The 13,262-nt window shown below is 48.0% G+C and overlaps 1 long non-coding RNA gene across 1 annotated transcript in view; it reads left to right on the forward strand.

Annotated features, from left to right (window-relative positions):
• The first annotated feature begins 1,433 nt into the window (after positions 1-1,433).
• Positions 1,434-13,262, forward strand: part of LOC140411650 (uncharacterized) — a 37,070-nt gene continuing 25,241 nt past the window's right edge. Inside the window, exon 1 of the long non-coding RNA XR_011940929.1 lies at positions 1,434-1,583. This is a non-coding gene — a long non-coding RNA (uncharacterized lncRNA). The remainder of the gene's footprint in view (positions 1,584-13,262) is intronic.

Below are 13,262 nucleotides of genomic sequence, written 5' to 3' on the forward strand. Positions count from 1 at the left end.
GCTTATGTGTGTTCCTGTGATAACCTCTTTTCAGCTCTGTCGCTTTGAAATGAATTGAAACATTTTTTTTATCTTCTTCAAAAAATATACCACTGCATTACAACTTCCTCATGTTCAATTTATGTTTCTTTAATGCAAAGAATTTTCGAGAATAATAATTCAAATTCCATACCAGAAACTGAAAATGATGGGATAAAGAAGCAGTGGTTTCATTAGCACCTTTAGAAGAAAAAGGCATGTCATTGATATGTTGATATGTTGCCTGGAGACCTTTCATAAGAACTGGAGTCGATGGACCACAACAGAGGGGAAAGAATAATGAACAGGTAGAAGACAAGTATCCTAATTACCATCATGAAGAAGTAACACATTTAATAACTCATTAGCAGGTTTTTAAAACTAGAAATAGGTAAAAAGAAACAGGAGTTGGATATTTTACAAAGGTCACCTCAGTCAGATTGTGAAAAGACATTAGAAATTCAAATTTGATTTCTGGCTTCACGCTGTTTTATTCGAGACAGAAGGCCATTTGCTTCTTTAGAGTCTCATTTACAATAAAGCTGCAAATTAAGACTTGATTCAAATGGCAGGCCCTTCCTGACCTAAACTCTACATGGTGCAGATTAATCAGTCTTCCTCTCTTCGAATTAAGAAACTACCACCTCAACTTCAATTAATCTTTGTTCTGATTGGACCACATTTGATCATTCTCCACATTAGTGCTTATTCAAATTTGTCATTGCGGCAGACTCTGGGGTTGTAGAGACCATTTCTTTTGCATTTTGTTTCCAATGGAAAGTACAGATTCCACCTTGGTGAGAGTGTTGGCACGTGCAGACTTCTACAACTGGCAGAAACATGCGGAATAGACAGAGCGTGTCATCAATTGAGCATAATTGCTGATTTGACACTATAGCGTTGCCATCTTCCAGCTCCACACTCCAGAATAAGTCTTCTCTTAACTTCACACAGCTGAACAACTGTTCACTGGCATGAAGGAATCTCCCATAACTCTCTTTAAGGCAGCTTTAATGACTCAGAGGAGGTTGACTGTTAATGAACATAGATTTATTTACATAAGTAACGCAGCACATTGCTCCCAGTACTATTCTAGCTGGGAGGACTAATCACACCAGGTCCTGTTTTGGCCTGCTTTTATGTTGTCTCATAACGAGCCCCGATTGGGTTGGCCTCTGCCCCCTACCTGGGAAGCTCGTAAGTTCCATGGGGAGGTTAATGATGGTTTGCCCACGGTCCTCATCGGGGTTATGACAGCGGCCATGAGCTGTTTGCAGGTTGTTGTAGGATTATTTCTTCTAGCTGGTGCTGCAAAACTATACATTTTGGGTACACTCTCTTGCTTCAGGTTTCAGTAGTGTACAGGGAGTGATCTGTCTTGTGCTGAACTATCTTTTTTGTGACTTATAGGCCTGTGTAGAAACCCTTTACTTCCAGACCTGGGTGACCTCCTTTAACTTCTCCTTGACATTGAGCATGACGAGCAATTGAACAGAAGACACACAAAGCAGGACAAGCCCCATGAAGAGAGATGAAGAAGTGAAGGTGGCTGACGAGGAAAGAAGGTTGCAAACTACACAGCCCCTTTTTGTCCAGGTTCCACAAGACTTTCCTCACTCACCATCACAGTGTCTGCTTTCCCACAGTGCAAAAGTAAAACACATTCCAATTCAAATTTTAAAAATAAATCATGCCATAATGTATACAAGAGTAAACTAATAATGCTTGTTCATTCTGTTAATGTCACTTCCATATGACTTTGCCTGTCCTTGTGTTCCGAGAACACAACAGAAATATAGGGCAGAAGACCATTCGGCCCCTCGAGCCTGATCTGCCAATCGTTATAACGATGACCCATCTTCTACCTCAACACCACTTTCCCATCTACTCCGCATAACCCTGGTTTTCACAAGACTCAAAACTATTCATTTCAGACACAAAGCTATCTATTTCAGGCATTAATATATTCATCAATAAAGATTGCACAACCACTGGGGGGATAGAGAATTCCACAGAGTCACAATCCAGGGACACATCATCAGTCAGGGACTCAGCAGTGTCCTGGGTTCTGGAATCCCCCCCTGAGAGTCGGATCCACAGGAGGTTGCTTCCTCTGCCTGTTGACTGGAAACGCTATAGTTTGAGTACTTTAGATGGGTCCGTTTTTGTCCAATGTGTGCAGGAGGGTTTCCTGACACAGTATGTAGATAGGCCAACGAGAGGCGAGGCCATATTGGATTTGGTACTAGGTAATGAACCAGGACAGGTGTTAGATTTGGAGGTAGGTGAGCACTTTGGTGATAGTGACCACAATTCGATTACGTTTACTTTAGTGATGGAAATGGACAGGTATATACCGCAGGGCAAGAGTTCTATCTGGGGGAAAGGCAATTATGATGCGATGAGGCATGACCTAGGATGCATCGGATGGAGAGGAAAACTGCAGGGGATGGGCACAATGGAAATGTGGAGCTTGTTCAAGGAACAGCTACTGCATGTCCTTGAAAAGTATGTACCTGTCAGGCAGGGAGGAAGTGGTCGAGCAAGGGAACCGTGGTTTACTAAAGCAGTCGAAACGCTTGTCAAGAGGAAGAAGGAGGCTTATGTAAAGATGAGACATGAAGTTTCAGTTAGGGTGCTCAAGAGTTACAAGTTAGCTAGGAAGGACCTAAAGAGAGAGCTAAGAAGAGCCAGGAGGGGACATGAGAATTCTTTGGCAGGTAGGATCAAGGATAACCCTAAAGCTTTCTATAGACATGTCAGGAATAAAAGAATGACTAGGGTAAGAGTAGGGCCAGTCAAGGACAGTAGTGGGAAGTTGTGCTTGGAGTCCGAGGAGATAGGAGAGGTGCTAAATGAATTTTTTTCGTCAGTATTCACACAGGAAAAAGACAAGAGGAGAATACTGAGATTCAGGCTACTAGACTAGAAGGGCTTGAGGTTCATAAGGAGGAGGTGTTAGCAATTCTGGAAAGTGTGAAAATAGATAAGTCCCCTGGGCCAGATGGGATTTATCCTAGGATTCTCTGGGAAGCTAGGGAGGAGATTACTGAGCCTTTGGCTTTGATCTTTAAGTCATCTTTGTCTACAGGAATAGTGCCAGAGGACTGGAGGATAGCAAATGTTGTCCCCTTGTTCAAGAAGGGGAGTAGAGACAACCCCGGTAACTATAGACCAGTGAGCCTTACTTCTGTTGTGGGAAAAATCGTGGAAAGGTTTATGAAATGAAAATCGCTTATTGTCACAAGTAGGCTTCAATGAAGTTACTGTGAAAAGCCCCTAGTCGCCACATTCCGGCGCCTGTTCAGGGAGGCTGGTACAAGAATTGAACCGTGCTGCTGCCTTGTCTTGGTCTGCTTTAAAAGGCCGCAATTTAGCCCAGTGTGCTAAACCAGCCCCTATAATAATCGCTTATTGTCACAAGTAGGCTTCAATGAAGTTACTGTGAAAAGCCCCTAGTCGCCACATTCCAACGCCTGTTCGGGGAGGCTGGAATGGGATAGGATGTATAATCATCTGGAAAGGAATAATTTGATTAGAGATAGTCAACATGGTCTTGTGAAGGGTAGGGCGTGCCTCACAAACTTTATTGAGTTATTTGAGAAGGTGACCAAACAGGTGGATGAGGGTAAAGCAGTTGATGTGGTGTATATGGATTTCAGTAAAGCGTTTGATAAGGTTCCCCACGGTAGGCTACTGCAGAAAATGTGGAGGCATGGGATTCAGGGTGATTTGCAGTTTGGATCAGAAATTGGCTGGAAGAAGGCAAAGGGTGGTGGTTGATGGGAAATGTTCAGACTGGAGTCCAGTTACTAGTGGTATACCACAAGGATCTGTTTTGGGGCCACTGCTGTTTGTCATTTTTATAAATGACCTGGAGGAGGGCATAGAAGGATGGGTGAGTAAATTTGCAGATGACACTAAAGTCGGTGGAGTTGTGGACAGTGCGGAAGGATGTTACAAGTTACAGAAGGACATAGATAAGCTGCAGCGCTGGGCTGAGAGGTGGCAAATGGAGTTTACACAGAAAAGTGTGAGGTGATTCATTTTGGAAGGAATAACAGGAAGACAGAGTACTGGGCTAATGGTAAGATTCTTGGCAGTGTGGATAAGCAGAGAGATCTCGGTGTCCATGTACATAGATCCCTGAAAGTTGCCACCAAGGTTGAGAGGGTTGTTAAGAAGGCGTACGGTGTGTTAGCTTTTATTGGTAGAGGGATTGAGTTTAGGAGCCGTGAGGTCATGTTGCAGCTGTACAAAACTCTGGTGCGGCTGCATTTGGAGTATTGCGTGCAATTCCGGTCGCCGCATTATAGCAAGGATGTGGAAGCATTGGAAAGGGTGCAGAGGAGATTTACCAGAATGTTGCCTGGTATGGAGAAAAGATCTTATGAGGAAAGGCTGAGGGACTTGAGGCTGTTTTCATTAGAGAGAAGGTTAAGAGGTAACTTAATTGAGGCATACAAGATGATCAGAGGATTGGATAGGGTGGACAGTGAGAGCCTTTTTCCTCGGATGGTGATGTCTAGCACGAGGGGACATAGCTTTAAATTGAGGGGAGATAGATATAAGACAGATGTCAGAGGTATGTTCTTTACTCAGAGAGTAGTAAGGGCGTGGAATGCCCTGCCTGCAACACTAGTGGACTCGCCAACACTAAGGGCATTCAAATGGTCATATGGACGATAAGGGAATAGTGTAGATGGGCTTTAGAGTGGTTTCACAGGTCAGCGCAACATTGAGGGCCGAAGGGCCTGTACTGCGCTGTAATGCTCTATGTTCTCTGTTGCAGATCATCAGCTGTGAGGTGCTTACCAGTGAGTGTCCCAAAAGCCTGCCTACCAATTAATCCAACGCGGGTGAGAGTTTATTAAAAATACATTTACGGAATATGGGCGTCGCTGGTTAGGCCAGCACTTATTGCCCATCCTAGCTGCCCTTCAGAAGGTGGTGGTGAATTGCCTTCTTGAACCGCTGCAGTCATTGAGGTGTAGGTACACCCACTGTGCTGTAAGGGAGGGAGTTCCAAAATGTTATCCCAGAGACAGTGAAGGAACAGTGATATAACCCCAAGTCAGGGTGGTGAGTGACTTGGAGCGGAACCTGCAGGTAGTGGAGTTCCCAGGTATCTACTGCTCTTGTCCTTCTAGATGGTAGTGGTCGTGGATTTGGAAGGAGCTGTCAAAGAAGCCTTGGTGAGTTACTGCAGTGCATCTTGTAGATGGTTTACACGGCTGCCACTGTTCGTCGATGGTGGAGGGTTTGAATGTTTGTGGAAGGGGGAGCAATCCAGCGGGCTGCTTTGTCCTGGATGGTGTTGAGTGTAGCGCACAAAGACTCCGTGAGACGAATAGAGTGAAGTCGATGAGGCTTTATTAAGCGTGTCTGTTCCCCAGCAGCCCGATAGTAAACTGGCCTGCGGGGGAAGGCACCGGCTTCTTATACTTCGCGTTCAGGGCGGAGCATGAGGTCAACGGCCAACCAGGACCCGGGATCTGTCAGCCAATGACATTAGGGCTTCCAGTCCCACATGACGCCCAATACATACTACCACATTGAGCTTCTTGACTGTTGTTGGAGCTGCACTCATCCAGGCAAGTGGAGAGTATTCCATTACATTCCTGACTTGTGCCTCGTAGATGGTATAATAATAATAGACAGGCTTTGGGGAGGTCAGGAGGTGAGTTATTCGCCGTAGGATTCCTAGTCTTTGACCTGCCCTGGTAGCCACAGTATATTCATTTAGTATCTCGCCTATCTCTTCAGACTCCACACACAACGTCCCATCCCTGTCCTTGACTGGTCCTACTCTTACCCTATTCCTGACATACCTATAGAAAGCTTTGGGGTTTTCCTTGATCCTACCTGCCAAATACTTCTCATGTCCCCTCCTTGCTCGTCTTAGCTCTCTCTTTAGATCCTTCCTCGCTACCTTATAACTATCCATCGCCCCAACTGAAACTTCACACCTCATCTTCACATAGGCCTCCTTCTTCCTCTTAACAAGAGATTCCACTTCATTGGTAAACCACGGTTCCCTTGCTCTACGCCTTCCTCCCTGCCTGACCGGTACGTACTTATCAAGAACACGCAGTAGCTTATCCTTGAACAAGCTCCACTTATCCAGTGTGCCCAACACTTGCAGCCTACTTCTCCAACCTATCCCCCCCAAGTCACGTCTAATGGCATCATAATTGCCCTTCCCCCAGCTATAACTCTTGCCCTGCGGTGTATACTTATCCCTTTCCATCACTAACGTAAACGTCACCGAATTGTGGTCACTGTCCCCAAAGTGCTCTCCTACCTCCAAATCCAACACCTGGCCTGGTTCATTACCCAAAACCAAATCCAACGTGGCCTCGCCTCTTGTTGGCCTGTCAACATATTGTGTCAGGAAACCCTCCTGCACACACTGTACAAAAAACGACCCATCTAATGTACTCAAACTATATCTTTTCCAGTCAATATTTGGAAAGTTAAAGTCTCCCATAATAACTACCCTGTTACTTTCGCTCTTATCCAGGATCATCCTCGCCATCCTTTCCTCTACATCCCTAGAACTATTTGGAGGCCTATAGAAGACTCCCAACAGGGTGACCTCTCCTTTCATGTTTCTAACCTCAGCCCATACTACCTCGGAAGATGAGTCCCCATCTAGCATCCTCTCCGCCACCGTAATACTGCTCTTGACTAGCAGCGCCACACCTCCCCCTCTTTTGCCTCCTTCTCTGAGCTTACTAAAACACCTAAACCCCGGAACCTGCAACATCCATTCCTGTCCCTGCTCTATCCATGTCTCCGAAATGGCCACAACATCGAAGTCCCAGGTACCAACCCATGCTGCCAGTTCCCCTATCTTATTTCGTATACTCCTGGCATTGAAGTTGACACACTTCAAACCACCTACCTGAACACTGGCCCCCTCCTGCGACGTCAAATCTGAGCTCCTGACCTCTATACTCTCATTCTCCCTTACCCTAAAACTACAATCCAGGTTCCCATGCCCCTGCTGCATTAGTTTAAACCCCCCCAAAGAGCACTAACAAATCTCCCCCCCAGGATATTTGTGCCCCTCAGGTTCAGATGTAGACCATCCTGTCTGTAGAGGTCCCACCTTCCCCAGAAAGAGCCCCAGTTATCCAGAAATCTGAATCCCTCCCGCCTGCACCATCCCTGTAGCCACGTGTTTAATTGCTCTCTCTCCCTATTCCTCATCTCACTATCACGTGGCACGGGCAACAACCCAGAGATAACAACTCTGTTTGTTCTAGTTCTGAGCTTCCATCCTAGCTCCCTGAAAGCCTGCCTGACATCCTTATCCCCTTTCCTACCTATGTCGTTAGTGCCAATGTGGACCACGACTTGGGGCTGCTCCCCCTCCCCCTTAAGGACCCGGAAAACACGATCCGAGACATCACGTACCCTTGCACCTGGGAGGCAACATACCAAACGTGAGTCTCTCACGCTCCCACAAAATCTCCTATCTGTGCCCCTGACTATCGAGTCCCCAATTACGAATGCTCTACTCCTCTCCCCCCTTCCCTTTTGAGCAACGGGGACAGACTCCGTGCCAGAGGCCCGTACCCCATGGCTTACCCCTGGTAAGTCCCCCCCCCCACAAGTATCCAAAGCGGTATACTTGTTTCTCAGGGGAACGACCGCAGGGGATCCCTGCACTGACTGTTTTTTCCCAGTCCCTCTTACAGTTACCCATCTATCTCCAATCTTTGGTGTAACTAATTCCCTGAAGCTGCTATCTATGACCCCCTCTGCCTCCCGAATGATCCGAAGTTCTTCCAACTCCAGCTCCAGTTCCCTAACTCGGTCTTGGAGGAGCTGGAGATGGCAGCACTTCCTGCAGGTAAAATCAGCAGGGACACTAACGGCATCCCTCACCTCAAACATCCTGCAGGAGGAACATTGGAGAACGCTTACCCGGGGATCAGAGGCTGAATGTCCTTGACTGCTGAAGTGTTCCCCGACTGGAAGGGAACATTCCTGCCTGGTGATTGTCGCGCGATGTCCGTTCATCCGTTGTCGCAGTATCTGCATGTACCACGCTTCGGGACATCTCGCCAATGTACCACGCTTCGGGACATCCTTTCCTGCAGCGTATGAGGTAGATAACATTGGCTGAGTTGCATGAGTATGTACCATGTACCTTGTGGGTGGTGTTCTCACATGTAATGGTGGTACCCATGCCGATAATCTAGCACGTCTTGCAGAGCTTGCCATGACAGGGTTGTATGGTGTTGTGGTCGCTGTACTGAAGGCTGGGTAGTTTGCTGCAAACAATGGTTTGTTTGAAGTTGCGCGGTTGTTTTAAGGCAAGTAGTGGGGGTGTGGGGATGACCTTAGCAAGATGTTCATCTTCATCGATGACGCGTTGAAGGCTGCGAAGAAGATATCGTAGTTTCTCCGCTCCGGGGACGTACTGGACGACGAAGGGTACTCTGTCGGTTGTGTCCCGTGTTTGTCTTCTGAGGAGGTCGGTGCGGTTTTTTGATGTGGCGCGTTGGAACTGTCGATCGATGAGTCGAGCGCCATATCCCGTTCATACGAGGGCACCTTTCAGCGTCTTTAGATGTCTGTTGCACTCCTCCTCGTCTGAACAGATCCTGTTTATACGGAGGGCTTGTCAGAAGGGGATGGCTTTTTTAATGTGTTTAGGGTGGAAGCTGGAGAAGTGGAGCATCGTGAGGTTATCCGTGGATTTGCGGTAAAGCGAAGTGCTGAGGTGACCGTCCTTGATTGTGTCCAAGAATGCAACCGATTTTGGAGAGTAGTCCATGGTGATTCTGATGGTGGGATGGAACTGATTGATGTCATCGTGTAGTCGTTTCAGTGATTCTTCACCGTGGGAAAAAGGAAAAAAATGTCATTGATGTATCTGGTGTATAACGTCGGTTGAAGGTCCTGTGCGGTGAGGAGGCCTTGTTCAAACTTGTGCATGAAGATGTTGGTATATTGACGTGCGAATTTGGTCCCCATGGCTGTTCCGTGCGTCTGGATGAAGAACTTGTTGTCGAAGGTGAAGACGTTATGATCCAGAATGAAGCGGATGAGTTGCAGAATTGCGTCTGGAGATTGGCAGTTGTCGGCGATGAGTATTGAGGCTATAAAAGCAATGTCGTCGTCATGGGGGATGCTGGTGTAGAGTGCCGAGACATCTATTGTGATGAGGAATGTTCCTGATTCAACTGGTCCATGGGTGTTGAGTTTCTGTAGGAAGTCTGTCGGGTCGCGACAGAAGCTGGGCATTCCTTGTACGATGGGTTTCAAGATGCCCTCGACGTAGCCAGAGAGGTTCTCACAAAGGTCCCATTGCCTGATGCAATAGAACGGCCTGGTGTGTTGGCCTTGTGTATTTTCGGGAGGCAGTAGAGATCTCCAATGCGGGGAGTACATGGGATGAGAGCATGTCGGGTGATCTGAAGGTCTGGATCCAAGATCTTGATCAGTCTGTTAAGTTGGCGGGTGTGTTCCTTGGTCGGATCTGCGGGTAACTGTCTGTAGTGTTCCTGGTTGTTGAGTTGTTGGTACACTTCTTTGCAGTAGTCCGTTCTGTTTAGTATGACGGTGGCCCCTCCTTTGTCTGCTGGTTTGGTGACGATGTTGCGGTTGGTCTTGAGAGCGCAGATGGCGTTGCGTTGTGCTTGGGTGACGTTCGGGGCAGTCTTGTGAATGCGACTGCATTTGGATTTGGAGGGCGGGATTCTCTCAGCCCACGCTGGGCCGGAGAATCGCCGGGCGCCGTCCATGTGTGATCTTACCCGGCGGGACCTCGGCGTGCATCCATCCGGTGGCGGCCTAGTGGGGGATGAGGGGGAGTCCGACCCCGGGGGGGCTTCCGCTGTGGTCTGGCCCGCGATTGGGGCCTACCGATCGGCGGGCTGGCCTCTTGGGCGGGGGGTCTCTTTTGCTCCGTGCCGGCCCCTGTAGCCCTACGCCATGTTGTGTCGTGGCCGGCGCGGAGAAGGGAGCTACCGCGCATGCGTGCAATTGCGCCAGTCGCAGCATGCCTGTGCACACGCGCTGTGCCATTTGACGCCGGTATCGGCAACTGGAGAGGCGTGGGTCGCTCAAGTGCTGTGCTGGCCCCATGTTGGGGTCAGAATCGTTGCTCCTGGGAGCATGTTGACACCATCGTGAAACGCGACGGTGTTTATGACGCCGTCAACACTTAGCCTCAGAATCAGAGAATCCCGCCCGGACTGCTTCATTATCTGAGGAGCGGGAATGGTGCTGGACATTGTACACTTATCCGCAAACATCCCCACTTCTGACCTTATGATGGAATTATCTGTGTTGGTGGATGGTGCAGTTGACAGCTCAGATGCCTCCTCGATGCTTGTCTCCAAGATGTCTCCCTCGGAGCTGCACAAGGATTGTGTGGGCTTGTCGTCTGATTGACCTGCAAGGGAAGAGAGATGTCATAAGTGCATTACAGGGGCAGACTGATAGGAGAAAATAAACTCACGTGTGGCTTGTACCGTGGCTGGATGAGCTGGGTGTTCTCATTTTGTCTCTTACCCCCACCTTGCTCTCTCCACAGGCCATTCGGGTTATTGGCTCAGGCATGACTCCGGCAGGCTGTGTGCTCTCACGCCAGTTGTGCTACGGTTTGTCCTGCAATGAGACAGACGGGGAGAGTGTAGCCGGGGGTCCTGCCAGGTCAGATGTGATGAAGTTTGGCATGCGTAGGAGGTGAGTGGAACCAAGGATGTGAGGAGCAGATCAGTTACTGGGAGATCATTGGGGGGGGGGGGGGGGGTGCACCCTGTCGAGTGTTGGGAACCCCTGAAGGTGGCTGGGTGAGAGATTACCATGGAGGTGTGGTAGATGTGATAAGGGGTGTGACGGGAGACATGTCTTACCTTGACTGCATAAAGAAGGTCATTCATTTTCTTTTGGCACTGTCACCCTGTCCTCTTATGTAGCAAGCTGGCACTCACATAATGGCCACAGCCATCCAGGTGGAGTTGGTGACCTTACTTGCTGGATGTCTGGCCGATCACAGGTGGACGATGTCAAGCTTCTGCTCCACACAATCTAGAAGTTTGGTGAGGACGCCCTCCGTGAATCGTAGTTGCTGTCTTCATGGCAGCCATCCCCTGGACGTGGAACAACTGCTGGGAGGTGTATAAAAGTAGCACCGCACTCACGACAGAGATTATGTTTTCCCGGGGATACAAATCAGAGGCAAGCAGCGACGAGCGCAGCGTGAATCACATGGGAATTTTTTTTTATTAAAGAGGCTGAATATACAATTAGTTTTACCGCCATTGGTCCCATCAGGATTTCCCTGGTTTTCCCGCTGAGACCGACACTTTTGAAAAGATAATGGAAAATTCCGTCCCAGACCCCGAATCTGAGGAAATCTTCTCTCAGTACCTACCCTCAAGCCCCTTCATGATGTTGAATGTTTCAATGAGCGACCTCTAATTCTCCTAATCTCCAGACAGTATAGACCAAGTTTACTCAACCTCTCATCATAGGATATCCCTTTCATCCAAGGGATCCACCAAATGCAAGAATATCCTTACTTTAAAAAAAAAGTGACCATAATTACACACGGTATTCCAAGTGGAATCTCACCAAAGCTCGGTACAACTGTAGGAAGACTCTTTGATTCTTGCATTCCTATTCATGCTGGAAATACCAACATGTCATTTGCCTTCCTAATTGTATGTTCCATCTGCATGCTGACATTGTGGTCCTTATCTCTGAGGTTTCTTCTTTTCTAATCTTACTATCAAAGTGAATAATTTTCTACTTCTGCAATTTATACTCTATTTGGAGCTTCTTGCCAACTCACTTAACATGTCTATATTTTTTTGTAGACTCTCTGTGTCCTCCTCACAGCTTACATTCCCACTTAGCTTTATATCATCTGCAAACGTTGATCCGTTACTCTGTTTTTTAATCCAATACATGAATATAGATTTTAAGTAACTGAGGCCCCAGTACTGGGCTGCACGGTAGCACAAGTGGCTAGCACTGTGGCTTCACAGTGCCAGGGTCCCAGGTTCGATTCCCTGCTGGGTCACTGTCTGTGCGGAGCCTGCGCGTTCTCCCGTGTCTGTGTGGGTTTCCTCCGGGTGCTCCGGTTTCCTCCCACAGTCCAAAGACGTGCAGTTAGGTAGATTGGCCATGCTAAATTGCCCTTGGTGACCAGAAAGGTTAGGAGGGGTTACTGGGTTACGGAAATAGGGTGGAAGTGAGGGCTTAAGTGGGTCGGTGCAGACTCGATGGGCTGAATGGTCTCCTTCTGCTCTGTATGTTCTATGTACTAATTCTTGTGGAACTCCATTAGTTACGGAATGTGAATTTGCAAATTCCTAGTTTATCCTCACTCTCTCTATGGGCTGGATTCTCCATTTGAGAGACTAAGTGCTGACACCGGGACTGGATCATGAGGGTTCTACATTCACGATAGTGGCGCCAGTCCCAGAGCAATCCAGGACATCCTAATGGGCTAGCACCGGCATCACGTGGAACTAGTGCAATTCCAATGTATGCCGGCATGTGGTATGATGAGGTCGGCATTGGCACTGGAGAGCCTTGTCATGATATGCAGACATGCAGATAATGATATACAGACAGGCACAGACAGGCAGCTAATGAACACAGAGAACAGGACATGACCAATGAGCAGGCAGGACACTCAGTGGTGGTATCTCACTATAAGAGGCACGAGGCACTCACACTCCGCCTCTTTCCACTGATGAACATCTACAGAGTGAGTCAGGGTGTATGTACAGTATCACACCTCCAGCACGTGGCTAAGAGCTAGTCTGGTTCAGTCAGACAGAGTAACCACACTTAGGTTAGCAGAGAGTCGAACTCATAGAGAACTGTGCTAACTGTGCTACTGGTTCAATAAATCAGATTGAACTAACTTCAAGGTCTGGAGTATCTTTTGGTTAAATCTGCATCCAGTTGCAGCCTGTGTTATCCCAGATACATAACACAAGAAGCCTGACAAGCAGGATCTGCATATAGGCACTCCACTCACCAAATACCCTCATCCCAGCCAAGAAGATGGCACTGGTTGTGCTGGAGCACGTCATCCTGTTGATGGGTCAGATGGGGCCAAAGTGTATCTGGGGGGGTGGCCTTGCCCGTCGGATATATGCCAGCAGGTATATGGGAATCCAGGATGTAGTGATGGAGAAGCCTTAGCCCGTGAATTTGACCAATGGGTTTGAAATATTTCTGACCCGTGTGTTTGAGAACAAGGA

The sequence above is a fragment of the Scyliorhinus torazame genome, chromosome 4 (genome assembly GCF_047496885.1).
Source record: "Scyliorhinus torazame isolate Kashiwa2021f chromosome 4, sScyTor2.1, whole genome shotgun sequence".
NCBI classification, from domain to species: domain Eukaryota; kingdom Metazoa; phylum Chordata; class Chondrichthyes; order Carcharhiniformes; family Scyliorhinidae; genus Scyliorhinus; species Scyliorhinus torazame.